The sequence below is a fragment of the Panulirus ornatus genome, chromosome 9 (assembly GCF_036320965.1).
Source record: "Panulirus ornatus isolate Po-2019 chromosome 9, ASM3632096v1, whole genome shotgun sequence".
NCBI classification, from domain to species: domain Eukaryota; kingdom Metazoa; phylum Arthropoda; class Malacostraca; order Decapoda; family Palinuridae; genus Panulirus; species Panulirus ornatus.
In genome coordinates, this window is record NC_092232.1 from 11,480,861 (window position 1) to 11,508,277 (window position 27,417).

The 27,417-nt window shown below is 46.4% G+C and overlaps 1 protein-coding gene across 1 annotated transcript in view; it reads left to right on the plus strand.

Annotated features, from left to right (window-relative positions):
• The first annotated feature begins 744 nt into the window (after nt 1-744).
• The window catches only part of LOC139750209 (uncharacterized), a 249,849-nt gene continuing 223,176 nt past the window's right edge, over nt 745-27,417 (plus strand). Inside the window, exon 1 of the mRNA XM_071664668.1 lies at nt 745-852. The gene's annotated coding sequence lies outside the window, so the exon portion shown is untranslated. The remainder of the gene's footprint in view (nt 853-27,417) is intronic.

Sequence of the window (27,417 nt, forward strand, 5' to 3'; positions counted from 1 at the left end):
CCCCCATCAGGAATTTTTGTGTTGGGTGGAAAGCAGGTCTGGTGCCGTGGATCGTTGTGCTGTGCCCAGGAGATGGGAAGGGGATGTGGTTGTGTCGGACGTGTTTACGTGAAATAGATTGTTGCCGTAAAAGCCCACTGGGATGGGCCAGTTATTAACGAAAGCTGTGAAATAGGGTAGGTGCTAGTTAAAGCTAGTAGGTAAACTAGTTGCTAGTACAAGCTGTCAGATAGGTTAGTTATTAGTAAAAGCTATTAGATAAGGTAATTGCTAGTAAAAGCTATTAGATAAGTTAGTTATTTGCAAAAGCTATTAGATAAGCTAGTTGCTAGTAAAAGCTATTGGATAAGTTAGTTAATAGTAAAAGCTATTAGATAAGCTAGTTGCTAGTAAAAGCTATTAGATAAGTTAGTTAATAGTAAAAGCTATTAGATAAGCTAGTTGCTAGTAAAAACTATTAGATAGACTAGTTATTAGTAAAAGCTATTAGATAAGCTAGTTGCTAATAAAAGCTATTGGATAAGTTAGTTAATAGTAAAAGCTATTAGATAAGCTAGTTGCTAGTGAAAGCTATTAGATAGACTAGTTATTGGTAAAAGCTCTGAGATGAGCAAGATAGCTAGTAAGAGCTATTATGTTCGTGTTTTCCCTTAAAGCTGTAAGTAGGGCGGGCTAGTTGCTCGTAGAGGCTAGTAAAACCAAGAAGACTAACGAGAGTCGGTCTCTCTCTCTCTTCCTCCACAGCGAAGGTCGTGAGAATTCGAGCGACAGGGAAGGGTCGGTGACACGGGCGGCCGTTTCCCGCCAGTCCAGCACCCAGTCCGACCTCTCCAGGCACTCCTTCTCCCCCAGGTAGGTCCTCCTCCAGTCCGGGTTACCTCAGGTAAGTGTACACAGTCCTCATGGTCTGTGTGTGTGTGTGTGTGTGTGACCCCCGTACAGTGTCCGTGTGTCCCCGTACAGTGTCCCCTCGGACGCCCCCAGACACACACATGGCGTCCCGTCCGGACTGTTTTTTAATTCTCCGGGTAATTCAATTTTCCGGGACATTAGGCGTCCGGGCGCTCTCTACCATCCTCCCGGGGGAGCAGAACCCGGCCCTCCCCGTGTCGGAGACCCGACCCGAGTCTCTTGTCAAATACTGTCATATATATATATATATATATATATATATATATATATATATATATATATATATATATATATATATATATATATTGGGAGCGGGGGGCTGGAAATCCTCCCCTCTCAATTTTTTTTAATTTTCCAAAAGAAGGAACAGAGAAGGGGGCCAGGTGAGGATAGTCCCTCAATGGCCCAGTCCTCAGTTCTTAACGCTACCTCGCTAACGCGGGAAATGGCGAATAGTTTGAAAAAAAAAAAAAAAAAAGAATATATATATATATATATATATATATATATATATATATATATATATATATATATATATATATATATATATAATATATACGCATGTTTCTTTACGCCGCTTCTGTGATAACGCGCGCTGTCCATTTACGCTTTCTTGACGTGGGGATTGTATTTGGAATGACGCGGTCATCATGGGTCTGGCAGCGCGGCGGTGTGTGTGTGTGTGGCGTTGTCGGCGCCGGAGGAAAAGTTGGCGTACACTGGGCGTTGTATCGGACGTCGTCAATAAGTACACGGAGTGCTGCACTGTTTTGCACCGCCGTATGGCGACTATCGCCCGTATTTCCTCCCCGTGCATCGTGCCAAGGGAGAGTCTTCTCAGCTCCTCCGGTAGTAGCGTCAGGCCATCAGCAGCAACGAGGTTATTAAGGTGGTCGTACTCCAATGTCGCTACTGACGGAGGGAGACGGAGTAGTTGGTAATCAAGCGGAGCTGTGGACTTTTATGAGTGAGGCTTCCTCACTGGCCGTTCCTGATGGAGAAGTGCCAACAGTGGGTCGCTGATCCGTGCCTCTGACACCTGATTAGGAAGGGGAATGGAACGAATATCAACCCCCTGTCAGCATGTCTGCCATACAAGCAGAAAGTGCGGGGTATATGTGATGATAGCGGGAGAAGAAGAAGAAGAAGAAGAAGAAGAAGAAGACGAAGAAGAAGAAGAAGAAGAAAATGAAGGAAAATAAGAAGAAATTGAAGGAAAATAAGAAGAAGAAATTGAAGGAAAATAAGAAGAAGAAGAAGAAGAAGAAGAAGAAGAAGAAGAAGAAGAAAATGAAGGAGAAGAAGAAGAAGAAGAAGAAGAAGAAAATGAAGGAGAAGAAGAAGAAGAAGAAGAAGAAGAAGAAGAAGAAGAGGAAAAAGAAGAAGAAAATGAAGGAAAAGAAAAAGACGACGAAGAAAATGAAGCAGACGAAGAAGAAAAAAGAAAATGAAGGAAAAAAAGAGGAAAATGAAAAAGAAAAGGATGAAGAAGAAGTTATTTCAGTCAAGTCCTGGTTTGGTTGGCCAGTTTGAGGAGGAGCTACAGTTACCCCATCATCCAGGTGGCTGGCGGGGAATGCTTTCTCCTGGTGTCGTCTCTGCCGTGAAGTTTTCCACCCTGGGGAACCCAACCCCTTCCTGCCCATCACCCAGGACGCCGGGGAGGGTCTCGCGAGCAGATGGGTTTGTAACCCGAACGAGACCGGATTATTCTGGGTAGAGAAATGTCATCGAGAACATACGTTTTCCCTCGATGCGAAGGCTACACCAGGACTCAACATTGCCAAGGGTCGCCTCACACTGCTCGTGTGTGTGTGTGTGTGTGTGTGTATGTGTGTGTGTGTGTGTGTGTCTGTGTGTGTGTGTGTGTGTGTGTGTTGGTGGGGGGGGGGGGAGACACCGAAGGTAACTGCATGCTTAAATCCATTAATGGTCATCCACTCCAACAACCCCGGGTCCAAAGGGATGTATAAACCGGCTACGTTTTCTATGATTCTTTTCATGGAGGGCTCCGGGTAGGGTGAGGGAGGGGGCACTGCGCGAAGGCGAATATAAAGTTCACTCTGAGGTTCAAAGGTCTTCATGTTCATCATGCTCCTAGGCCGTCCCCCCTCCGGCACAGGACCGTTGGGAGACCATCAGAGAGCAGTCTTCCTTCCACCCCGTCACTGCACCTCTGATCCAGCCAGTGTGCCATGGGAGGGGATGGCTGCTTTCAAAGCCCGTCCACTATGTTACGTAGAACATCTGAAGAGCTTGTGCAGGGCCACAGAGAATGGCCACGTGGCTGTGAAGGACTGCACGAGCTCTTGGTGAAGGGCCACACAGAGTGGCCATATGACTGTGAAGGACTGCATGAGCTCGTTAAGGGCCACAGAAGATGGCCACATGGCTGTGAAGGGCTGCATGAGTTCGTGGTGAAGGGCCACAGAGAATGGCCACATGGCTGTGAAGGACTGCATGAGCTCATGGTGAAGGGCCACAGAGAAGATGGCCACATGGCTGTGAAGGGCTGCAAGAGCTCGTGGTGAAGGGCCACAGAGAAGATTGGCCACATGGCTGTGAAGGGCGGCTATGAAGGGCTCCTCGAAGTCCCCCTGCCGCCGGGGATGCCAGTGTGACCATCGGTGAGGCCCTTCCGAAGGGACATCGCTCGCCAGTGTTCCTAAGGACGGGGTGTGCTGGCGGAGGCATTACCCCACAGGTCTCGTTCACGGACCCCCCGGGTTTTTTTTTACTAAGGATGTGGGACACGGACGCATCCAGAAGGCGTGGTGTGGTGCACAGACGCTGGAAATGGAAGGAGAAAAATCAGTTGGCACCTGATGAGGTTAAGGAGGGTGATGATGAGGGTGAGATCAGCGAGGATCTCATGAGGAAGATCAGCGAGGAACGTATGAGGAAGAGCTCTGGAATGGGAGCTCTTCAGGTGGAGATGGGACGTAACCCCGTAATCTCTTCTATTTACATTTTTGATTTACGCTGGTTTACCTAACTTGAATATATATATATATATATATATATATATATATATATATATATATATATATATATATATATATATATATATATATATATATATATGTATATATATATATATATATATATATATATATATATATATATATATATATATATATACACACTACATTTACAAGATATAACTGAAAAATTATAACCAACTCAGAGTGACGCGAGGAAGAGGGATGGACGCGCTCTCGCCTGACCACCACCTCCCATCGTTCGCCTTGCGGCTCTGACTTCCATTCATCATTTTCAAGTTGCATGCTGCTTTCGTGAGGTTTTTATTTACGAAATTTAGTTATTCTTAGAATCATTTAATACTTCAAATTAAATCCAATAGGGTATACCCATGTTCATGATTTTATCATATGCTACATATTCATTAGCCGAAGTCATGGGTCGAAGTCTGGGAGACGGACATATATGTTTAGACCGTTACGTGTGATAAGGGAATGTCGACCTTATCTCACGAGTGTCTCCCCCTCCCGGGCAGGTAATTGAACACTGTGTTTAAATATCTAGCAGAGTGTGCTATGCAGTAGCCTCCGCTTGCTTGCCATTATTGGCGGGAATAATTTCTGGTTTAAAAAGGACATTTGTCCATCATATTTTTACTTCCCTGATTCAATCAAATGATGATTGGGTCTTCCCTTCGGTTTTGTACATCTACAATTACTGATCGCTTTCGTGTGATGATAGAGATTAGAACTGGGGAATTATCGTTGAACTACGGCGTCTAATTTCAAAATTCCCCGCTGGCGAACGCTGGCAGCGAGTTGGTGTAGTTGATGACCCGGCCACCATGATGGCGTGGCGCTGGTGCTGCCGTTCACAGATCACTGTCTTAATCCTGTGTTGTGTGTGACGCCTCCCTTGCTTGGGCCGCAGTGCAGACCAGTTCTGGTGCCGAGGAGGAGGAGGAGGAGCGCTGGGCCGGCCGAAACCTCTCTCTCTCTCTCTCTCTCTCTCTCTCTCTCTCTCTCTCTCTCTCCGCTGTGAATGTATGTCATCATTCATCACATGATAACGAATGACGTGTGTGTGTGTGTGTGTATATGTCCTAAGCTTGTGGAATGAAGGAATGCCTTATTCATTATATAATTTTAACGAAACTTAAGCCTATAATATATATACCTCGCTGGGGGGGGGGGGGGGGGATGGGAATGGATGAAAGCAGCAGATATGAATATGCACATGTGTATATATGTATATGTATGTATACGGTGAAATGTGTATGTGCGTGTGTGGGCGTTTATGTATATACATGTGTATGTGGATGGGTTGGGTCATTCCTCGTCTGTCTCCTTGCGCTACCTCGCTAACGCGGGAGACGGCGGTTAAGTAGAAGGCGACTAAAAGGGAAGGGAGCGGGGGGCTGGAAATCCTCCCCTCTCGGTTTTTTTTTTTTTTTTTTAATTTTCCAAAAGAAGGAACAGAGAAGAGGTCCAGGTGAGGATATTCCCTCAAAGGCCCAGTCCTCTGTTCTTAACGCTACCTCGCTATCGCGGGAAATAGCGAATAGTATGAAAAAAAAAATGGAGAAAAACTGGAGGAAGTGAAGTGTTTTAGATATCTGGGAGTGGATCTGGCAGCGGATGGAACCATGGAAGCGGAAGTGGATCATAGGGTGGGGGAGGGGGCGAAAATTCTGGGGGCCTTAAAGAATGTGTGGAAGTCGAGAACATTATCTCGGAAAGCAAAAATGGGTATGTTTGAAGGAATAGTGGTTCCAACAATGCTGTATGGTTGCGAGGCGTGGGCTATGGATAGAGTTGTGCGCAGGAGGATGGAGGTGCTGGAAATGAGATGTTTGAGGACAATGTGTGGTGTGAGGTGGTTTGATCGAGTGAGTAACGTAAAGGTAAGAGAGATGTGTGGAAATAAAAAGAGCGTGGTTGAGAGAGCAGAAGAGGGTGTTTTGAAGTGGTTTGGGCACATGGAGAGAATGAGTGAGGAAAGATTGACCAAGAAGATCTTATATGTGTCGGAGGTGGAGGGAACGAGGAGAAGAGGGAGACCAAATTGGAGGTGGAAAGATGGAGTGAAAAAGATTTTGTGTGATCGGGGCCTGAACATGCAGGAGGGTGAAAGGAGGGCAAGGAATAGAGTGAATTGGAGCGATGTGGTATACCGGGGTTGACGTGCTGTCAGTGGATTGAATCAAGGCATGTGAAGCGTCTGGGGTAAACCATGGAAAGCTGTGTAGGTATGTATATTTGCGTGTGTGGACGTATGTATATACATGTGCATGGGGGGGGGGGTTGGGCCATTTCTTTCGTCTGTTTCCTTGCGCTACCTCGCAAACGCGGGAGACAGCGACAAAGTATAATAAAATAAAATAATAATAATAATATATATATATATATATATATATATATATATATATATATATATATATATATATATATATATATATATATACACACACACACACACTGCAGCATTAGATTTAAGGCCATGTCATTAACCCAGTCTCCCTCGGTATAATCATACCTGAACTTTATTTTTTAATACGTCAACATAAATAAACATGATACGTTGCCTCAAGCGCTCGACAACAGTGTACGTATCTCACTTTATTTTGTACACCTAACCTACTTACGTGACTTAAAGGCACTTAAACCTGTACGTGGGGTGGATGATAAGTAACCATGGGTGGGTTTTTTTTTGTGTTCAATGAGTGATGGAGTGGACGAACGTGAACGATGGATTTCTCTGGTGAACGTGGGAGTGAGTGTGTGTCGTCGGGGGTCGGGATGGCGACGACGTCTGGTCCAATGGGGGGTGTGACGTGTGGCTTGAACGCGTCCCGAGGCCCTCGGGGCACAGAGAGAGAGAGAGAGAGAGAGAGAGAGAGAGAGAGAGAGAGAGAGAGAGAGAGAGAGAGAGAGAGAGCCTCGGTGGGGAATCACACACGTCAGCGATTCTCTGGAAAGCAAGTTGGACCCGAACTTAACCAGGTGTACGAGACGTAACAGCGGGTCACCCAGCCCAGCAGACAATCCTTCCTCTCGTGTGTCTGTATATATATATATATATATATATATATATATATATATATATATATATATATATATATATATATAAAATGCTAACTTTATGAGATGATAAACTACTACACTCCACAAATGGATCGGTGAAGTTGCATTGGATTTTGAGGCATTGACTTTCCCGACTCGAATTTGTTTATCCCCAAAGGATCAGAGAGAGAGAGAGAGAGAGAGAGAGAGAGAGGGAGAGAGAGAGAGAGAGAGAGAGAGAGAGAGAGAGAGAGAGAGAGAGAGAGAGAGAATTGTTCCGGATGTTGAGAATTGTACAATGCTAAGAGATTTGCATAAAATAATTTCGAACCTCTGTCATTGTCTGTTAACAAATACTGCAGGGTGTGTTTGTTTGTGTGTGTGTGTGTGTGTGTGTGTGTGTAACTTTTAGTCGTGACTCAATATCAGTAAAAGCAGTTTGCATTATCTGTTCGAACACAAACACAGGCGACAGCGTCGCTCGGGGAATTTATTTCTTTCTTCATCGCCTCTTATTGGTCGTGGTGCATAACTACAGGGTTGGCTATATAACACGCCTGGCCAGTTAGTATGTTTATTTGTTTGGGCGCCTTCTCTTCAAAGCAGCAACAACAACAACATGCCTCATTTAGCTTATACCACATCATCTTAAAGAAAAAAAAATAGGTAGTTTGCCTGGTTTACACGTAAATTGAAACCTGATTGAGTGAAATTCAAGGAAGGTTGTTATTGTGGTGTGTGGACGCGAGAGTCGTCAGCCAACGTAGCTGGAGTTGGTCATTTTTTTTTCTCTCTCTGTCTCTTTTTTGTGCATGGAAGTGAATTAACTTGACCAAGCTTGCTTAAATGTCTTGGTGTAGATATGAAGGAAAAAACCCTTTCCTTGTGTAGCCATTATCAAGAGTGATTAACTTGTCATGAACGGAACGCATGAAAACTTTACCTGGTTTTCCTGGTGCGAAATCGTGGAAGCATTTTCCCAACCTAATTTGTTCGTTTTGTCAACGTCAGACAGACAACTTTGTCTGACGTAAGTTATGCTAGTCAGAAAACGCCAGAAAACCTTATCTAACGTGATATCTCAAATCCTTACCTAACGTAATATATCATAGAGGACGTAACGTAAGTTATCCTAGCCTCTCAAAACCTAACCTAACGTAATATATGCTATGATCCTAACGAAAGGTGTGTGTGTGTGTGTGTGTGTGTGTGTGTGTGTGTGTGGAGGCAAGCAAACATTATTTCTTAACACAGTTTTACTGGGTGGAACGGAAGAGGATCGTACCCATCAACGCTTGTTTGATGTAAAAACCAAGAAAACCATCACCTCCCCCTGAAGTTCTCTTGGAATGCACGCAGGAAAACCTCTTCCAAACTCACCGTTCCCTTGGTTTCTAAAGTCATTTTGTTTTCACGATGTCAGTACAAGGAAACGACATCTACTTCAACTCTTTTTTTTTTCCCCCTGTTTTAAGCAGAAAAAACAAAATAACTTCTTTAACAACATTGAGACCAGGGTTGCATTTCACATGCCGAGCACAACCGAAATTCATTCTTCTCATGTTGTTCTTCGTCATATAACACTTTGCCAGTGTTCTTCCCCGTGGTGGACTTAGGTATATCGAGATATCCACACCATGTCATGTACACGGGCTGGCGTAGGCTACTGCAACAGCACAGGGGAGAGAGAGAGAGAGAGAGAGAGAGAGAGAGAGAGAGAGAGAGAGAGAGAGAGAGAGAGAGAGAGAGAGAGAGAAACTCTAGAAAATACAATCACACCATCTTTCCACCTCAGTGACTTCATAGAGAAGTTTACTTCAAAATAGTCGTGTGTGTGTGTGTGTGTGTGTGTGTGTGTGTGTGTGTGTATTGTTGTTGTCTATGATATACACAGTCCGGAAAAAAATACATTTTCTTTTTTTTTTTTTTTACAGAGGGACCTTAGGGAGGGAGTCTAAAAAGGATATGTTTTTAAATTGATATTGAAAACAACCAATTCAGATCAACCGTTTGTGATACGAGAGAGAGAGAGAGAGAGAGAGAGAGAGAGAGAGAGAGAGAGAGAGAGAGAGAGAGAGAGACCGAGAATTCTGTTTGGTTTAAGACTGCCTTGTTAGCCTTATGTGGCTCTGGATGGACATTAGGGCGCTAGTATTTTTTTGGCTCGTAATTCGAGATGGGATTTTTTCGCTCAGGTATAGATGCAGTCCTGGTCCTGTGTATTCAAATGTGTGTTGAAATACCTTCGCATGATTATGATAAGTAGCTAATTCATTATTTTCTTTATAAATACTGTGACTACAAACTAGAGAAATATTTGAAGGGATTGACAGTTACTGTAAGTATGGAATAAACAAAGTTAGGTTTAGATTAGGTTAGGTTAGGTTAAGTTAGGTCAGGTTAAGTTAGGTTAGGTTAGGTTAAGTTAGGTTAGGTTAGGTTAGGTTAGGTTAAGTTAGATTAGGTTAGGTTAAGTTAGGCTAGGTTAGGTTAAGTTAGGTTAGGTTAGGTTAGGTTAGGTTAGGTTAGGTTAGGTTAAGTTAGGTTAGGTTAGGTTAAGTTAGGTTATGTTAACTTAGGTTAGGTTAGGTCAGGTTAGGTTAGGTTAAGTTAGGTTAGGTTAGGTTAGGTTAGGTTAAGTTAGGTTAGGATAGGTCAGGTTAGGTTAGGTTACATGAGAATGTCCAGATCGCCCCATTTTTAATTTCGGATCAACTCGTGCTGAGTGACGCGTAGGGAATAGTGTACAGTATTGCTTAATGGTATGATTATTACTTTGTGTAAATTAATGATTAGTTATGAAAAGTGGCTCTTACGTTACTCGTTCTTCTAGATTTCGTTCGTCCTATCTCCAGGAATTTACATCTCATTTTGTTCTATAGTTCTTACTCACCATCACCATTAGAGAAGTTATATGTGAAATGTGTAGCAGGAAACAGGATAAAGATTGAAAAATGAGTCAGCGCCATCGATACCTGGCAACTTTGTTAGCTTTGAGGTCTAGAGATGCAAATTGTACTTTTGGTACTTTGATAAGTAATGATAGCTTATTCCACACATGATCCATCTTGGTTTCTACATCGCTGTAGCCCAATAAGGCTAAGCTCTAGAGCACTGTATCAATCTAGAGATAACTCTTGTTGTTTCTAGATTCGTATGTTCTAATTCAATACACAGCGGCGAAGTAAAATTATATTAATCTGGCTGTCTACCTTGCTGCGTGTCGACATCCTCATGCTGAGGTTTTTCAGGAAGGTTGGTTGGTTGTTTGGGCTTCAGAGACTACATCCACTAATTTATAATCTTGATAAACCACAGACGACATACTCCCTCACTGTGTATGTGTCCTTCGTTCATGTAGTTATGACCGATGAATGGTTTGGTTAGTTCTGTATTTAAGAGAGTGGCTGGCTTACGTAATCTGCTAGAAATAGCAGCGTGTCTACTGCCTTTTTAAAGTCTACAAGTTATTTAAAAGCTGCATGTATTCAGTCACCTGGGAGTTGGGTAAGGTTGATGGTTAGTTTGAATAGTTACGCCTAGAACCTCACAGAAAACGTACACTGCCATTTCCTGTGAGAGAAAATGGATTCGTATGGTGCAGGGACTCTCCTAAAGACTTACGGCGCCTTGAAATTATTTTGTTTTCTGATTCTTTTATATATAATAACCAACATAGACAAGGGTAAAATATGTCCTATTCATGATCATCTCAATTAAAAGGGAAATAGGGCATATTATCGGTGTCCTCTATGTTATGTATTTTGGGTTTGTTTCGAGAGTATGGTAAATATTCAATACTTTTATTACGCAATAATCGTCCAAACTCTACACTTCTCCAGTTCCACTTGCAGTTCTCAGTATACATTAGACACATGTAAGTAACAAAGAAGTGCATCAGTCTAGTGATTGCAGGAGACGTGTCAACTATGCTTGGTGACTGTGAAGTTAATGGCGACTCCTTAGCTACTTCTGATCTCATTCACGTACATGTCTCCTTGTATCCCCCAGTGTTCCTCATCTTCCCTTCTCCTGTGTGTTCACACTCGCCTCTGCTGTTCCCATTGTCTTCGTCCGTCTCTTCTCTTATTCTATTCTCTTCTGCCTGGCTCGTTTTCTGTGTGTTTACGTCTCTTGTTTACATTGTGTCCATTCGTCTCTCATTATATAATCTCATCATCATCATCATACATCTCTCCATCTTCCCCTATGTCCCTTCATCATCAAGTACACTACGTAATTCTATATTCGTCTCTCTCTCCTCTGTTTCCACCTCTTTCTTTCTCCTCCCTGTTATCGGTCACTACCCAATATATATATATATATATATATATATATATATATATATATATATATATATATATATATATATATATATATATATATATTGGAAAGGATCACAATTTCTCGCGTAAACAAGGAATACCTATAAGTCCACGGGGAAAATGAAACACGATAAGTTCCCAAGTGCACTTTCGTGTAATGATCACATCATCGGGGGAGACACAAGAGAGAAATATAACAGTCAGTTGATGTACGTCGAAGAGACGAAGCTAGGACGCTTACATTGAACAGTGTGATCGATCCTTCTAGACAGTCGTACATTTGACCGTTCTAATCTATATAACCTGTTTACCGTATTATTTGACAGAGAGAGAAAAAAAAGCCCTGCGCACTGAAGGGAGGTTGCTAGCTAGCCAGCCAGCCTACCTGGCAGGGAAAGCTCGGTTAAGGTATGCTAGGCTAGTAGACTCGAGGGTAAGGCCACGATATTTCTCAAGTTCCCGAAGGGGTTAGCGAGACATTGACTAGAGATAAAGTTATCTCTCTTGACTTGTGCGAGGGAAGTGACCATAGCTTTGGAGGCTCAGTGGAAATTCTCGATCTAATTCTAAAATCCCTTCACCAGAAGTGTTACACTCGTCTCACTGCAGTGTTGTGGAAGTACGTGTTCACATCTCTGACCCGTCTCCTGCGTCTTTCCTGCTCTGTTTTTTTTTTCTTTTTTTTCTTTAGTTCATTGGAATTATCATCGTCATATACACCGAGGTGAATAAAGACTGTTGTTATGTCTCCCTTTCTCTTGTGCTCAACGGTACGACCCTTGAGCACGACGGGACGACCCTTGAGCACGACGGGACGACCCTTGAGCACGACGGTACGACCCTTAAGCACGACGGGACGACCCTTAAGCACGACGGTGCGACCCTTGAGCACGACGGGACGACCCTTGAGCACGACGGTGCGACCCTTGAGCACGACGGTGCGACCCTTGAGCACGACGGTGCGACCCTTGAGCACGACGATACGACCCTTGAGCGAGATGGTACGACCCTTGAGCACGACGGTACGACCCTTGAGCGAGACGGTACGACCCTTGAGCACGACGGTACGACCCCTGAGCACGACGGTACGACCCTCGAGCACGACGGTACGACCCTTGAACGCGACGGTACGACCCTTGAGCACGACGATGCGACCCTTAAGTGCAATGATTTAAGAGTCGGCAGGTATGACGACTTGACCTTTAACTCAGTCCTACAGGGTCAGGACAAAGGCCAGGCCTAAAATCCTACCCAGTGGTCGGACCCGTGTGCTCAAAGGTCGTACCGTCACACTTTAGCAATTCACGCTTCTATCTTTGAACTGGTCTACGGTTGTTGACCCTACCATATGGATTACCTGCCCTATACTTCAGTCCGGGTAGGTTCAATAGGGTAGCCAGGTTGGGCGGTGTGTGAGGTCGAGCATATTGAAAGTCTTGTGTACGTAGGATTAGCAGTATGTCCCCCACGCCTGCAGTATGTCCCCACGCCTGCAGTATGTCCCCACGCCTGCAGTATGTACTCACGCCTGCAGTATGTACTCACGCCTGCAGTATGTCCCCACGCCTGCAGTATGTACTCACCCCTGCAGTATGTCCCCACGCCTGCAGTATGTCCCCACGCCTGCAGTATGTCCCCACGCCTGCAGTATGTACCCACGCCTGCAGTATGTCCCCACGCCTGCAGTATGTACCCACGCCTGCAGTATGTCCCCACGCCTGCAGTATGTCCCCACGCCTGCAGTATGTACCCACGCCTGCAGTATGTCCCCACGCTTGCAGTATGTCCCCACGCCTGCAGTATGTCCCCACGCCTGCAGTATGTCCCCACGCCTGCAGTATGTCCCCACGCCTGCAGTATGTACCCACGCCTGCAGTATGTACCCACGCCTGCAGTATGTACTCACGCCTGCAGTATGTCCCCACGCCTGCAGTATGTCCCCTCGCCTGCAGTATGTACCCACGCCTGCAGTATGTCCCCACGCCTGCAGTATGTACCCACGCCTGCAGTGTGTCCCCACGCCTGCAGTATGTACCCATGCCTGCAGTATGTCCCCACGCCTGCAGTATGTACCCACGCCTGCAGTATGTCCCCACGCCTGCAGTATGTCCCCACGCCTGCAGTATGTACCCACGCCTGCAGGACGTCCCCACGCCTGCAGTATGTCCCCACGCCTGCAGTATGTCCCCACGCCTGCAGTATGTCCCCACGCCTGCAGTATGTACCCACGCCTGCAGTATGTACCCACGCCTGCAGTATGTCCCCACGCCTGCAGTATGTACCCACGCCTGCAGTATGTCCCCACGCCTGCAGTATGTACCCACGCCGGCATCCTTCGTATATCCCTCATAAGTTCCCAGGGCGTCCTGGTTTGGTCTGGGATTCGGGTTGTTTGTGGCATGGTGGAGGGCGTGACGCTGGGGGGGGACCGTGCGACAAAACAGGGGATCGTCTGCGGTGGGCGGCGGCGGCGGGGGGGTCGTCGTCCTCCTGCAGAAGAAGAGGTGGGTGGGTGGGTGGTAGGGCGAGGAGAAGTAAGGAGAGGTGAACCATAAGAGTGTGTGTAGGGAAGGGAGGGAGGAAGAAGAAGAAGAGGATGATAACGGGAGATGGGGATTAGGAGGATAAGGTGGGGAAGGGGAGGAGGGAAGAGTAACTTGGTGGAGAAGTGTGGAGGTGATCGCTCCCGCCCGTGTGGGCGCCCGTCTGTAGCCATCCCGCGCCCTGTGGAAGTCTCATGCAAGAGGCTAGAGTAGAAGGAGGAGGAGGAGGGAAGGAAAGGGAAGGATGAGGTGGGGAGGAGGAGGAGGGAAGGAAAGGGAAGGATAAGGTGGGGAGGAGGAGGAGGGAAGGAAAGGGAAGGATGAGGTGGGGAGGAGGAGGAGGGAAGGAAAGGGAAGGATGAGGTGGGGAGGAGGAGGAAGAGGTTCCTGGCCCAGAGGTGAGGCGTCTACTGGACTGCACAGCTACCACGCGAGAGAGAGAGAGAGAGAGAGAGAGAGAGAGAGAGAGAGAGAGAGAGAGAGAGAGAGAGAGACGCAGAAAATAGAAGGGGAAAAAAAAAAGGATAGACTTTGAGTGCAGGACGGGAGGATAGGGATAGTGAAAGATAAAGATTTAAAACAGAGAGAGAGAAAAAAAATATTATAGACAAACGAACAGAATGAAAAAAGGATAAAGAGAGAGGCAAGATGAAAGAGACAGATGGACAGACGTAGAGAACAAACAGACAAAAAAAGACAGACAAATTATAAACACGGGACAGAATGAATCACGTATAGACAGAATAAAAGATGATATGCAAACAGAACGATAGACAGTTACCGAAGAAATGAGAGAGAGAGAAACTGACAGACCAGGAGGACAGACAGACAGACGAAATGTAAACTATACAGACAAGACTCCAGGGAAAAGACGGGTGGAAATAGAACATGACGCTGGACAAAGTCGAGAGACAGGAGACGGAGTTATGGAGACGGTCGCGTGAGCCGTGGTTGGAAGTTGTGAGCCGTGGGTGGGAGTTGTGAGCCGTGGGTTATTACCATGGGATGAGACGGATCTCCCGGGGCACGACCCTGCTCCTCCCCCCCGACCAGACCCCTCCCTTCCCTCGCCCCATCCCAGCCCCGTAACACAGCCTGGAAATAACACCATCGTTCTCCCCCATATGAGAGTATGTCCGTCCCCCCCCCCCCCCCCCGGGGCGTCTCACCATAACTCAACCCGGTGATAACACTTGACATTTTCACTCTCCCCCCCTCCCCTCCCCTCCCCTCCATTCCCCTCCTGCAACCCCCCTCCCCCTCAGAGAATGCAAACACTCTCTCTCTCTCTCTCTCTCTCTCTCTCTCTCTCTCTCTCTCTCTCTCTCTCTCTCTCTCTCTCTCTCTATCTATCTATCTATCTATCTATATATCTCTCCCCACACACACACACACACACACACACACACACAGTCAAGATGGGCAACACGAGACTTGTGTCCGTGTGAGTGAATTTAAAGGGAAAAAATATATTAATGCCATGAAGTCATTGGCTATGAAGAAAGCGGTTTGTATGATCGTGAAGGGAACTATTTTATTCATTGTGAATAGCCCTTGTTTCACTGAAAGGGGGGCAGAAGGGCAGACGTCATTTGAAGCAGTTGTATTCTGATCATTAGATATTTTTTTTGTTTTCCAATTTCATTTCGTATGGATGAAAACACATTGTGTATACGATGCTCGGTGAAGTAAAGCTTTGTCTTGTGTGTGTATGTGTGTGTGTATGTGTGTGTGTGTGTGTGTGTGTGTGTGTGTGTGTGTGGTATTTTCACCGCGACTCCAGCCATAACCTTGACATTCACAACCCTCTGACATTTCCAATAACTATTTTGTACTTCAGGATTTTGACGCTGCTCTCCGTACCATCCAGAATAACTCCCTCTCGCCACCTCTGACGTAGTTGTGAAATGTATTCTATGTGACGTGTCTGTGAAATATATGCCATACATCATGTGACATGTCTGTGAAATATATGCCATACATCATGATGTGACGTGTCTGTGAAATATATTCTATACATCATAATGTGACGTGTCTGTGAAATATACTCCATACATCATCATGTGACGTGTCTTTGAAATATATGCTATACATCATGATGTGACGTGTCTGTGAAATAGATGCCCTACATCATCATGTGACGTGTCTGTAAAATAGATGCCCTACATCATCATGTGACGTGTCTGTGAAATATATACCATACATCAGGATGTGACGTGTCTGTGAAATATATTTCATACATGTCTCCTGTGGTCTGTTTTCCTCTGCACACTTTGCTGTATATTTCGATTGAAGGGCCGGATATTCTCCGAATTATTTCGTTGTTCGTTTCGTTCGTAGTCCACCTCTGTGCGTATTCGTCTGCCTCTTTGTTTGTCACTGTTACCCCCCATTTTCTGTATGGAAGAAAACAGACTGGGGGACGGTAGGGCAAGACGAATGGCGATAAACAGTTCGTTCAGACTTGATCGAACGGTAACAGTGCACGCGCACGTGTTTTGATCTGGCACGATGCGCGTGCGAGAGACGCGCGCGAGATCACCACGCACGCCAGGAGAGAACCACATCGTCAGAGAGATGCACCAGGCACACACACACACACACACACACACCTCCTCCTCCTCCTTCTGCAGCATGGCCGGCGCGGGTGGTGTGCGTCCAACCCCGGCGACGGACGGACGGACGCACGGACGGACGGACGGTACCGCGAGGACGCCAGGTCGATATTTAATTTCAAATCTGACCGCGGAGGAGATATATATCCCCCGGGCCGCCCCTGTAATTAGAACACAACTGACCCAGCCACCGTGTAGCGCCCGGCGAGTGTGGTGCAGCCGCGGACACAGGAGGAGGAAGGAGGAGGAGGAGGAGGAGGGCCTTTTTTATATAGGTTAATTAAACCGCTGTGTGATGAAAATTAAAACGGACGAATGATATATATATAAAAAAGAATAGTAGTTTTGTGACGTGCGGATTGGGTTATTTTTTTGTTTTCTTTTTTTCCCCTCTAGATAGGATTTAACACTCGAGCCGTGAGAAATCGTTGTGCGGTTAAGTTTTGTAAAAAGAATATATATATATATATATATATATATATATATATATATATATATATATATATATATATATATATATATAAATTATATATATATATATATATATATATATATATATATATATATATATATATATATATATATATATATATATATATGAAACACGATAAGTTCCCAAGTGCACTTTCGTGTAATAATCACATCATCAGGGGAGATACAAGAAAAAAAAATATAACAGTCAGTTGATATACAACGAACAGGCGTAGCTAGGACACCATTTTGGTAAGCAAGTATATATATATATATATATATATATATATATATATATATATATATATATATATATATATATATATATATAGTGGAAACATTTTGTGTAAGGAGTGGGTATAAATGGAAACGTTATTGTCTGTGTGTCAAGTGAACCAAATAAGTAAGGCCTTTACAAACATGGAAGTTCATGCTTCACTTAAACACACTTAGAATGGGTTGAGCGTGTGTGTGTGTGTGTGTGTGTGTGTGTGTGTGTGTGTATCATGGTCTTTACATACTGACCTACTCTGTGGAGGTCGGAATAAAGATGATAACGAGAGATTAAGACAGATAAGAAAAGATAGCATATACCTTGCGATCGATTCTTGCATCACATCGTTGCGATAATCAAACCACTTCTTATCATTATCATTTATCAGTTATGTGCGTCAGGAGGGAGGGGGAAAAAAAAAAATTTTGTCTCTGGCCGTTGGAAGAGACGCCAGCCAGCCTGCCTGCCAGTTTGGCCATGCCGACAAGGCGGCTCCATGACCCTGAAGGAGGAGGAGGAGGAGGAGTTCTGGTGTTGCGCCGCCGTTGTACACCTCGCCAGGCTACCATAGCCTGAAACACGCAGGGAGAGGGACAGAGAGAGAGAGAGGGAGGGAAGGAGGGAGGGAGGGACAGCGAGAGAGAGAGAGAGAGAGAGAGAGAGAGAGAGAGAGAGAGAGAGAGGATCGATGGCCGGCCGCCCGCCCGCCTGCCCCCGTGCCATGCCTGCGTCAACAATGGAAGCTTCCTCATTCCTTAACCAAACAACTTGATGTACGCCACGTAAATAATAATACACAGTTTACACAGCATGACCCACCGGCCTTGACCTTGGCAGGGAGTGTGGTAATGACGGGTGGTGGTGGCAGGGTGGGTGGGCAGATGTGGCTGGTGGTAGGACCTGTTGGTGGGCAGGTGATGGGTGGTAGGAGGTGGTGGGTGGTGGCAGGTGACGGGTGGGCGGGTCAGGATGGTGTCAGGTGACTCACTATGTGACAGGCAGTCCAACTGTTGGTTTATAGATGGGTGGGGAAAAAAAAACAGTTCAAGGAAAATATACCAATCAGAACTTGGTCGTCGTATATATATATATATATATATATATATATATATATATATATATATATATATATATATATATATATATATATATACCCTAGATTAAACCAGGTGCCCAGTTTACCGACGAACCCCTAGGTGAGGATGAACAGCTGGGTTTGACTGTGCACCAACTGCCGTAACCAGGAATCTAACCTACGCGCTCGAACCCGTGCATGCGTCACGGCCAGTGACGCTACTCGCTTTATGTACGTATTTATCCCAGGTCCTGATTGGAGAGTAGCCTCAAAATTACTGAAGCCCAGGAAGGAGCATTATAGAGCTATATGGTTATATGTGGGTTATGTATATTTCGAGTTTTCCCGCTTGTGTCCACCCACGAGCCGTCATGCGTAGTACTGTAGATCCCCTTGTTCACTACGAAGCTCAGCACACCTTTCCATGGGTACCCTTACGTACTCCATGTTCCCTGGTTCAGCCGGTTGACAGCACGTCGCTTCCTGTATACCACATCGCTCCCATTTGCTCTTTCCCATGTCCATCTCTCACCTTTTTCCATGTTCAGGCCCCCCCCCCCCCCGATAGTTCAATGTCTCTTTCATTCTAACCTTTCCTCTCCCTCCTGGTCTTACCCTTTCACTTCTTCCCCTCCGCTTCTGACACATTGGTACTCTGAGTCAGTCTCTCTTCACTCATCCTCTCCGTATTTCCAGGCCATTACAGTACACCGCGTTCAGCTGTCTCTCACAGTCGTAACTCCGCTCACTCCCACGCCTCTCTCTTACATCGTCATTCGTTACACTATCTAGCCTCCTCACACCGCATGTATTCCTCATGGTTTCCATTTCCAACACATCCACTCTCTTCTCTTTGTATCTAAGGCTAACTGCTCGCTCCCGTACACAACTAACTCAGTGCAGCCAGGGCCCTTGTCCCTTCCACCACCTTATGGCTCACTCCGATACCGTGTTCACTCCTCCGTTGCCGTGTTCACTCCTCCGTTGCCGTGTTCACTCCTCCGTTGCCGTGTTTACTCTCCGTTGCCGTGTTCACTCCTCCGTTGCCGTGTTCACTCCTCCGTTGCCGTGTTCACTCCTCCGTTGCCGTGTTCACTCCTCTGCTACCGTGTTCACTCCTCCGCTGCCGTGTTCACTCTCCTCTGCTACCATGTTCACTCCGCCGCTGCCGTGTTCACTCCTCCGCTGCCGTGTTCACTCCACTGCAGTGTTCACTCCTCCGCTGCCGTGTTTACTCCTCCGATGCCGTGTTCACTCCCAGGCATCTAAAGCATTATATTGTACAACCTCCTGGCTTTCTCCATCCATGCTCACCGTCTCCCTCCCTCCCTCCTCCCTCCCGCGTGCTGACCTCTCTCAACGCCACTTTTATTCACATCGACTCACACTTGTCCTCGAGCCAGACAGCTCCTCCCCAGATTGAGGAACCAGCTTACGCAGTATTAGTCCCTCTTTTTTTTTTTTTAACCCAGATCTGCCAACCTAACCTAACCTAACCTAACCTAACCTAACCTAACCTAACCTAACCAAGTCAAACGCAGACAGCTCTATTGACTCGTCTCCCAACCACCAGCGTACTGTCGTCCACCTCTCTCTCTCTCTCTCTCTCTCTCTCTCTCTCTCTCTCTCTCTCTCTCTCTCTCTCTCTCTCTCTCTCTCTCTCTCCGAGAGTGTTGCATTCACCTCCTTCACTCGCCCCGTCCATAAACAGATTAAGCAGCCATGGTGACATCATCACACACACACACACACACACACGCCCATGACGCAAACCCTCCTTCCCCCCCCCCCATGGAACCACCTCACCCTCCTCTCTCTCTCTCTCTCTCTCTCTCTCTCTCTCTCTCTCTCTCTCTCTCTCTCTCTCTCTCTCTCTCTCCTCCTCCACCTCCACCTCCTCCTCCTCGCTCTCATGCCTCACCCTCGAGATGGGTAACCCCTCAGCGCATCTCGTAGCTTGCCTCTCACACCGTACACGACTGTGTTGTGTGGGAGAATAATCTTGACCGGGGGGGGGGGGGGGAATATTGCTTCTCTCCATTTTATATGTTACGTTTACAAGTGTCTCGTGTGAGGTAGGACTGACTCTCAGCCATTTGCAGCTTTGCTTAGAGTTCTTTTACTCTTTCTTTCTCTCCCCCCATCCTCTGTTGTTTTCTTCGTTGGGTTTGCTGGTGCGCTCGTGTCTTCGCCAAGTGATATCTTTTTTCGAGTTCACTTGACGTTATGCCTCGTACGGAACCTGAGAATATGTGGGTATTTACGTACACATGAGTCTGTCTGTCTTCATAAGCTTCCATGATGGTGTAAGTCATGATGAAACGCCAGCTGGTAAAATGCCATTGTTCATCCAGAATTTTGGTGCTTCTTTTCGCACACACACACACACACACATACACACACACACACACACACACACACACACACACACACACACATATATATATATATATATATATATATATGTGTGTGTGTGTGTGTGTGTGTGTGTGTGTTATGGGATGCAGCTCATCTCTGAAAAGGACAAAATAAGAATCTATTTTCGTCCGTTCATCAGCGTGGAGTCCATGGGCAATTGGTAGGTAGAGGGGGGGCGGGGTGGTGGTGTCTGGGTCTGGCTGGCTTGGGGGTGGCTAGGGAGGAGGAGGAGGAGGAGAGTCTAGGGGGAGCCACACAGCAGGTCCGACGTCAGCTTTAGTCGGGGAAGGTCCGTGACGTCACACCACGGCGGCCCGGGGGAGGGGAGGATGAGGAGGGGCTTGTCAAAAATGGAAATCCGTGTAGAGCGGAGAGGAGGAGGAGGAGGAGGGAGGAGGTGTGGTGGATGGTGGCGGGCTCCGCCATACCATTCACGAATTCAAGCGCTCTTAATTCAGTGGAGCCAGGATCCACCTGGGGGAGGAGGAGGGCAGACGTAGGAGGGAGTTATCGACGTGTCGTAACTATTCTCTCACGGTGAAGAACGTCTTATAAGTTATAACGTAACGTTCTGATTGTGCCAGAGTTATAACGTAACGTTCCGATTGTGCCAGAGTTATAACGTTCTAACTGTGGTAGAAGAAAATGGATGTAGGTTACCCGTTTTTTGTGTGTATGAATGTATTTCTGGCTTTATGGTAAATATCATGGATTCGTTTTCACGTTTCCCCGGCATGCAGAGCTAGGGAGCCACCATGCACTGGATGGTATGTATATATATATATTCCTATGAGTCCACGGGGAAAATGAAACACGAAAAGTTCCCAAGTGCACTTTCGTGTAATAATCACATCATCAGGGGAGACACAAGAGAGAAATATAACAGTCAGTTGATGTTGATGTGATTATGTGATGTGATGATGTGATTATTACACGAAAGTGCACTTGGGAACTTTTCGTGTTTCATTTTCCCCGTGGACTCGTAGGAATATCTTGATCACGCGCAAAATTGTGATCCTTTCCAATATATATATATATATATATATATATATATATATATATATATATATATATATATATATATATATATATATATATATATATACTCTTATTTTGTAGCAACTGTTGCCACATTCACAAGACCTGGTCGACCGTCTTCCACTCTTGCCTCCTGAATGCGCTTGTCCGGGACTTCTCTCTACTCCTTCTCACCGCCTCACGCCCAGACTCACACCTCGCCCAAGTGATGAGGTCACCAGGTGTGAGGCAGACGCCACCAACACACACACCCGCACCGGTCACCACACCATCAACAGGGTCGTGCAAGCAGGGAGCCACCTGCACCAACACCTGACCCGACCAAACCAGACCAGACCCGACCCGCCTGGTGGACCTGGGCCACCGCGGTCTTCGGCCTCCCTCAACCCTGGTGCGAGACGGAGCCGCTGCACCGGCGGAGTCGTCAGCCACGTCCACCACGCCACAGGAGGGCTTACAAGTAGTTGGCTGACCCCGGATTCACTCTCCACTCTCGTGGTCCTCACTCTTACGCCACCTCACCTCACCCTCCTGCCGTGCCGTGAGGGAGGGTGGGATGGGGTCTCTCTCTCTCTCTCTCTCTCTCTCTCTCTCTCTCTCTCTCTCTCTCTCTCTCTCTCTCTCTCTCTCTCTCTCAGAGCCCGCCCATGTCACCTTGCCCCTGTGTGCTGGGGGAGGGAGGACGACCACCACGTGCCCCGCGCCCCTTCCTGCGTTGCGTGTGTCTTCAATAATGTCCGGAGTTCCAGCCAAGACAGCAAAAACCCTCCTGGCTGTCCCAACACTTGAGCCCAGATCGTCTCACGCTTGCCCCCCCTCCGCCCTCCGCCCTCCTCCTCCTCCTCCAGGAGGGTCGTCCACAAGCACGGGCGACGGTAAGAGGCGATCCTGTGACTGGTGCTCTCGGGACGCCGACCTCGTCCTGGACTCCCTCAAGTGGTCCAGGTTCTCAGAGTGGTCCATCCGGTGGGTCATGACGTACACAGCACTAGGCTGCCGTGGATGGGGTGGTCTCTGTCACAACACAGGCGATGGTCTTCGACGACGTTCGTCAAGTTGGAGAGGACAAAGCTTGTGACAGTTTGGACAGGACGAGATGCCCTTGAGCCCTTGGACGTGGCCTTTGATAATGACCCGGCCTTTGGACCTGACCTTTGAGAAAAATGACCCGGCCTTTGGACCTGACCTTTGAGAGTTACGACCCGGCCTTTAGACCTGACCCTTGAGAGTTATGACCCCGGCCTTTAGACCTGACCTTTGTGAGTTATGACCCGGCCTTTGGACCTGACCTTTGAGAGTTTTGACCCGGCCTTTGGACCTGACCTTTGAGAGTTATGACCCCGGCCTTTGAGAGACCTGACCTTTGAGAGTTATGACCCCAGCCTTTGGACCTGACCTTTGAGAGTTATGACCCGGCCTTTGGACCTAACCTTTGAGAGTTATGACCCGGCCTTTGGACCTGACCTTTGAGAGTTATGACCCCAGCCTTTGGACCTGACCTTTGGGAGTTATGACCCCGGCCTTTGGACCTGACCTTTGAGAGTTATGACCCCAGCCTTTGGACCTGACCTTTGGGAGTTATGACCCGGCCTTTGACGAGACTATCAAGGAGTTAGGTGAAGGTTCCAAGCCATCACACACCCCCCAGCGGTTTTGTAACACTGTGCGCTGAAGGTGTAGTGGGCGTAAGTAAGACCAGTGACGTCTGGCCACTGGTATATTGAACTCTCTTATCAGATTAAACACACACACACACACACACACACACACACACACACACACACACACACACACACACACACACACGAGAGGCATTCCCCCTCACTAGGGACCGCGTTGCCAGACGACACCGTATTTATACCCATCTCGTCTGTAACCAACAGCGGTAGTAGCCAACCTGCCCTTACCTTACACAGGTAAGTGTCTTGATGTTCACAGACAGAACCAGGTGCTTGTCGTCTCTTCAAACTTCTGATACACGTACAGTCTCACTCACTCAGCTGGCAGATACGAGGCCCACCCCCCAGCCTGTGCACAAAGCCCTTGGCTGTACCTGTTTACTGTGTGAATTTGGACGTGTGTGTGTGTGTGTGTGTGTGTGGTTGGAGAAGCCAAGCAGGTGGGTGACGAATGTTGGAGAACTGGTCACCATATTCATGTATATCTTCCGTGGCTCGACGAAGAGCGATCGACAGGGGATTCCATCCAGCGACAGGAGCGCGCCTGGCGGACGGACGATCGTCCCAGCGACAGGAGCGCGCCTGGCGGACGGGCGATCGTCCCAGCAACAGGAGCGCGCCTGGCGGACGGACGATCGTCCCAGCGACAGGAGCGCGCCTGGCGGACGGACGATCGTCCCAGCGACAGGAGCGCGCCTGGCGGACGATCGTCCCAGCGACAGGAGCGCGCCTGGCGGACAGACGATCGTCCCAGCGACAGATCGCGCGCCTGGCGGACGGACGATCGTCCCAGCAACAGGAGCGCCGGACGGACGATCGTCCCAGCGACAGGAGCGCGCCTGGCGGACGGACGATCGTCCCAGCGACAGGAGCGCGCCTGGCGGACGGACGATCGTCCCAGCAACAGGAGCGCGCCTGGCGGACGGACGATCGTCCCAGCAACAGGAGCGCCGGACGGACGATCGTCCCAGCGACAGGAGCGCGCCTGGCGGACGGACGATCGTCCCAGCGACAGGAGCGCGCCTGGCGGACGGACGATCGTCCCAGCGACAGATCGCCCGGGAGTCCTTTTTGTTAAAGGCGGAGGTCTGGAGAGAGAGAGAGAGAGAGAGAGAGAGAGAGAGAGAGAGAGAGAGAGAGAGAGAGAGAGAGAGAAGGAGCAGTAATGGATTTACGCTGTTCGTAGATCTGTACACCATTTCTCCCATTTCTCGATGGTTGAGACAGTCACTGCCATATTTTTCCCTTTTCTTTATTATTCTTTTTTGTTAAGACAGACGTACAGACAGACAGACAGACAGAGACACTGGGGCTGCGACGACGACAGTCCCAGATATTATCCCAGGGATCGTGTGAGTGTCCCACCCTGGGCAGGTCCCGCGCCGCTGTCCTCCAGCTGGGGGGGGAGACAGAACCTGAGTCTAGAATATTCTGGATTTGTCTGATGTCAACCTGCAGTTTTTATTTTCTCTCCCCTCCCCCCTTTTTTTTTTTCTTAAATTCTAAAACATTTCTAGAGTTCTGGTGTTTCCTCATATAAATTCTAAGAGGCGAGTCCAGTCGTTCATCATCATATAAATTTTAGAATGTTGAAGAGTCGCGTGTATTTTTCAACGGAAATATTAGAAAAATTCGTTAAAAACAAAAAAGAAAAAAAATGAAATGAAAAGAAATAGAAATTCGTCCCTATCAACAAAGTAATTGGGGGGAAAATGTGATGTTTTTGTGATGTTGGCTATTTTTAGTTTCGTAAAAATTTGTGTGTCAGTTTTCAACTTTTGGGGTGAGGGGAAGGGGGGGGGGAAACTCGGTGAGGGGAGAGGGTGTGAATGAAATGTTTTTGAACTGTGTGTTGAATATTGTTATATTTATACTTTGGCTGTGGAGAGAGAGAGAGAGAGAGAGAGAGAGAGAGAGAGAGAGAGAGAGAGAGAGAAAGGATGGGAGGGTCGAGCGTAGAAGAGCGATCGGGAAAGAGAGGGAGAGGGGAAAAGAGTGAGTGGGAGGGAGAGTTGAGTGTGGAGGAGTGACTCAGGAGAGAGAGGGAGTGGGAGGCAGAGGCGAGTGTGGAAAAGTGACAGAGAGGAGAGGGGATGGGGGGGGGAAGAGAGATTGAGTGTTTTGGGGGGGGGGGTTATTGGTAGAGGCGTGAAGAGTTGAGTTGAGGGGAGGGGAGGGGAAGGCTGCGGTCTGCCAGATGCAAAATAATGCAAAATGATTATTGTTCTTTCGTCGGTTGGGAAAGAAGGAAATTAAAGGAAAGTACATCATAGAAACACATCACAAAACAAAGAGCATAGATAACAAAGTATATATATATATATATATATATATATATATATATATATATATATATATATATATATATATATATCTTTCTTTTTCTTTTAAACTATTCGCCATTTCCCGCGTTAGCGAGGTAGCACCAAGAACAGAGGACTGGGCATTTGAGGGAATATCCTCACCTGGCCCCTTTCTCTGTTCCTTCTTTTGGAAAATAAAAATAAAAAAAAAAGAGAGGGGAGGATTTCCAGCCCCCCGCTCCCTCCCCTTTTAGTCGCCTTCTACGACACGCAGGGAATACGTGGGAAGTATTCTTTCTCCCCTATCCCCAGGGATAATATATATATATATATATATATATATATATATATATATATATATATATATATATATATATATATATATATGTATATATATATATATATATATATATATATATATATATATATATATATATATATATATATATGTCTTTAAAAGACGAGATAATAAGCAACAGAAGCCGTTCGTTACTACACCGAACACAAGCAAAGCGAAAGAAAACGGAGGCAGATTCTCTCGTTGTTTGACCATCTGGCATGATGCTTGTGGAAGAGGCACTTGTGCCATATATTCCTCTAGTGTACAAGCATCGCAAAGCACACCAGCCAACCTTTCTTATTTTCTAAAGTATATAGAACCCAAAAAAACTTTAGGCAAATAAAATGATGTATGAATATCTTAAACTCTACGTCCCTAACCACCACATTTTCAGTATGAGGGATTAAAAAAAAAATGTGATCACAGTGCCACCTTAAAACACTCAAATTAGAACCTCCCACTGACGCATGTAGGTGGGAGGTGGCAGTGGTTACGTCAGCCGGTACGTCCAGACGCAAGAGAACGTTCACGTGTGTGTTTAGATGGTCGTAATGTCTATCAATAGATGCAAACCATTTCAGCCACAATATTTAACTTACGTCACACATGCAACGTATTATTATTAGTATTATTATTATCATTGTTATTATTATTATTATTATTATTATTATTATAATTATTATTATTATTATTATTATCATTATTATTATTATTATTATTATCCTTATTATTATTATCATTATTATTATAATTATCATTATTGTTATTATTATTATTATTATTATTATTATTATTATTATTATTATTATTATTATTATTTTCCTTATTATTATTATCATTATTATTATAATTATCATTATTGTTATTATTATTATTATTATTATTATTATTATTATTGTTATTATTAATATGCGAAAAACATACACATGTATAGAAAGACTGGATAAACGAGAGATGTCGTGTAACTGACTAACACTGCTGAATGGAGCGGGTGTTCGACCCTCGTGTCTGTGTGTGTGTGTGTGTGTGTGTGTGTGTGTGCGTGTGTGTGTGTGTGTGTGTGTCATCCCTCGTGAGAAACACTAGGGTGGAGACACGAGAGAAAAACACGTCTCTCACATGTTGATGAAACGTCAGGTGGCAGGTCATGCCAGGTAGGCTCTTCCTTCACCCTCACCCCTCACCCTCACCCCTCACCCTCACCCCTCACTATGTCGGGGGTGATGGCTTGCCCACGACTATCACCCCCCCACACACCCCACACCCCTCCTCTCCCTCCTTCCTGGCCTCCCCTGAGACACCTCGTCATCTTGGGGTTGGAGGGAGGGGGAGGGTGTCGATGATGATGTCTGTAATGACCTTTGACCTCGTTCTGCCCCG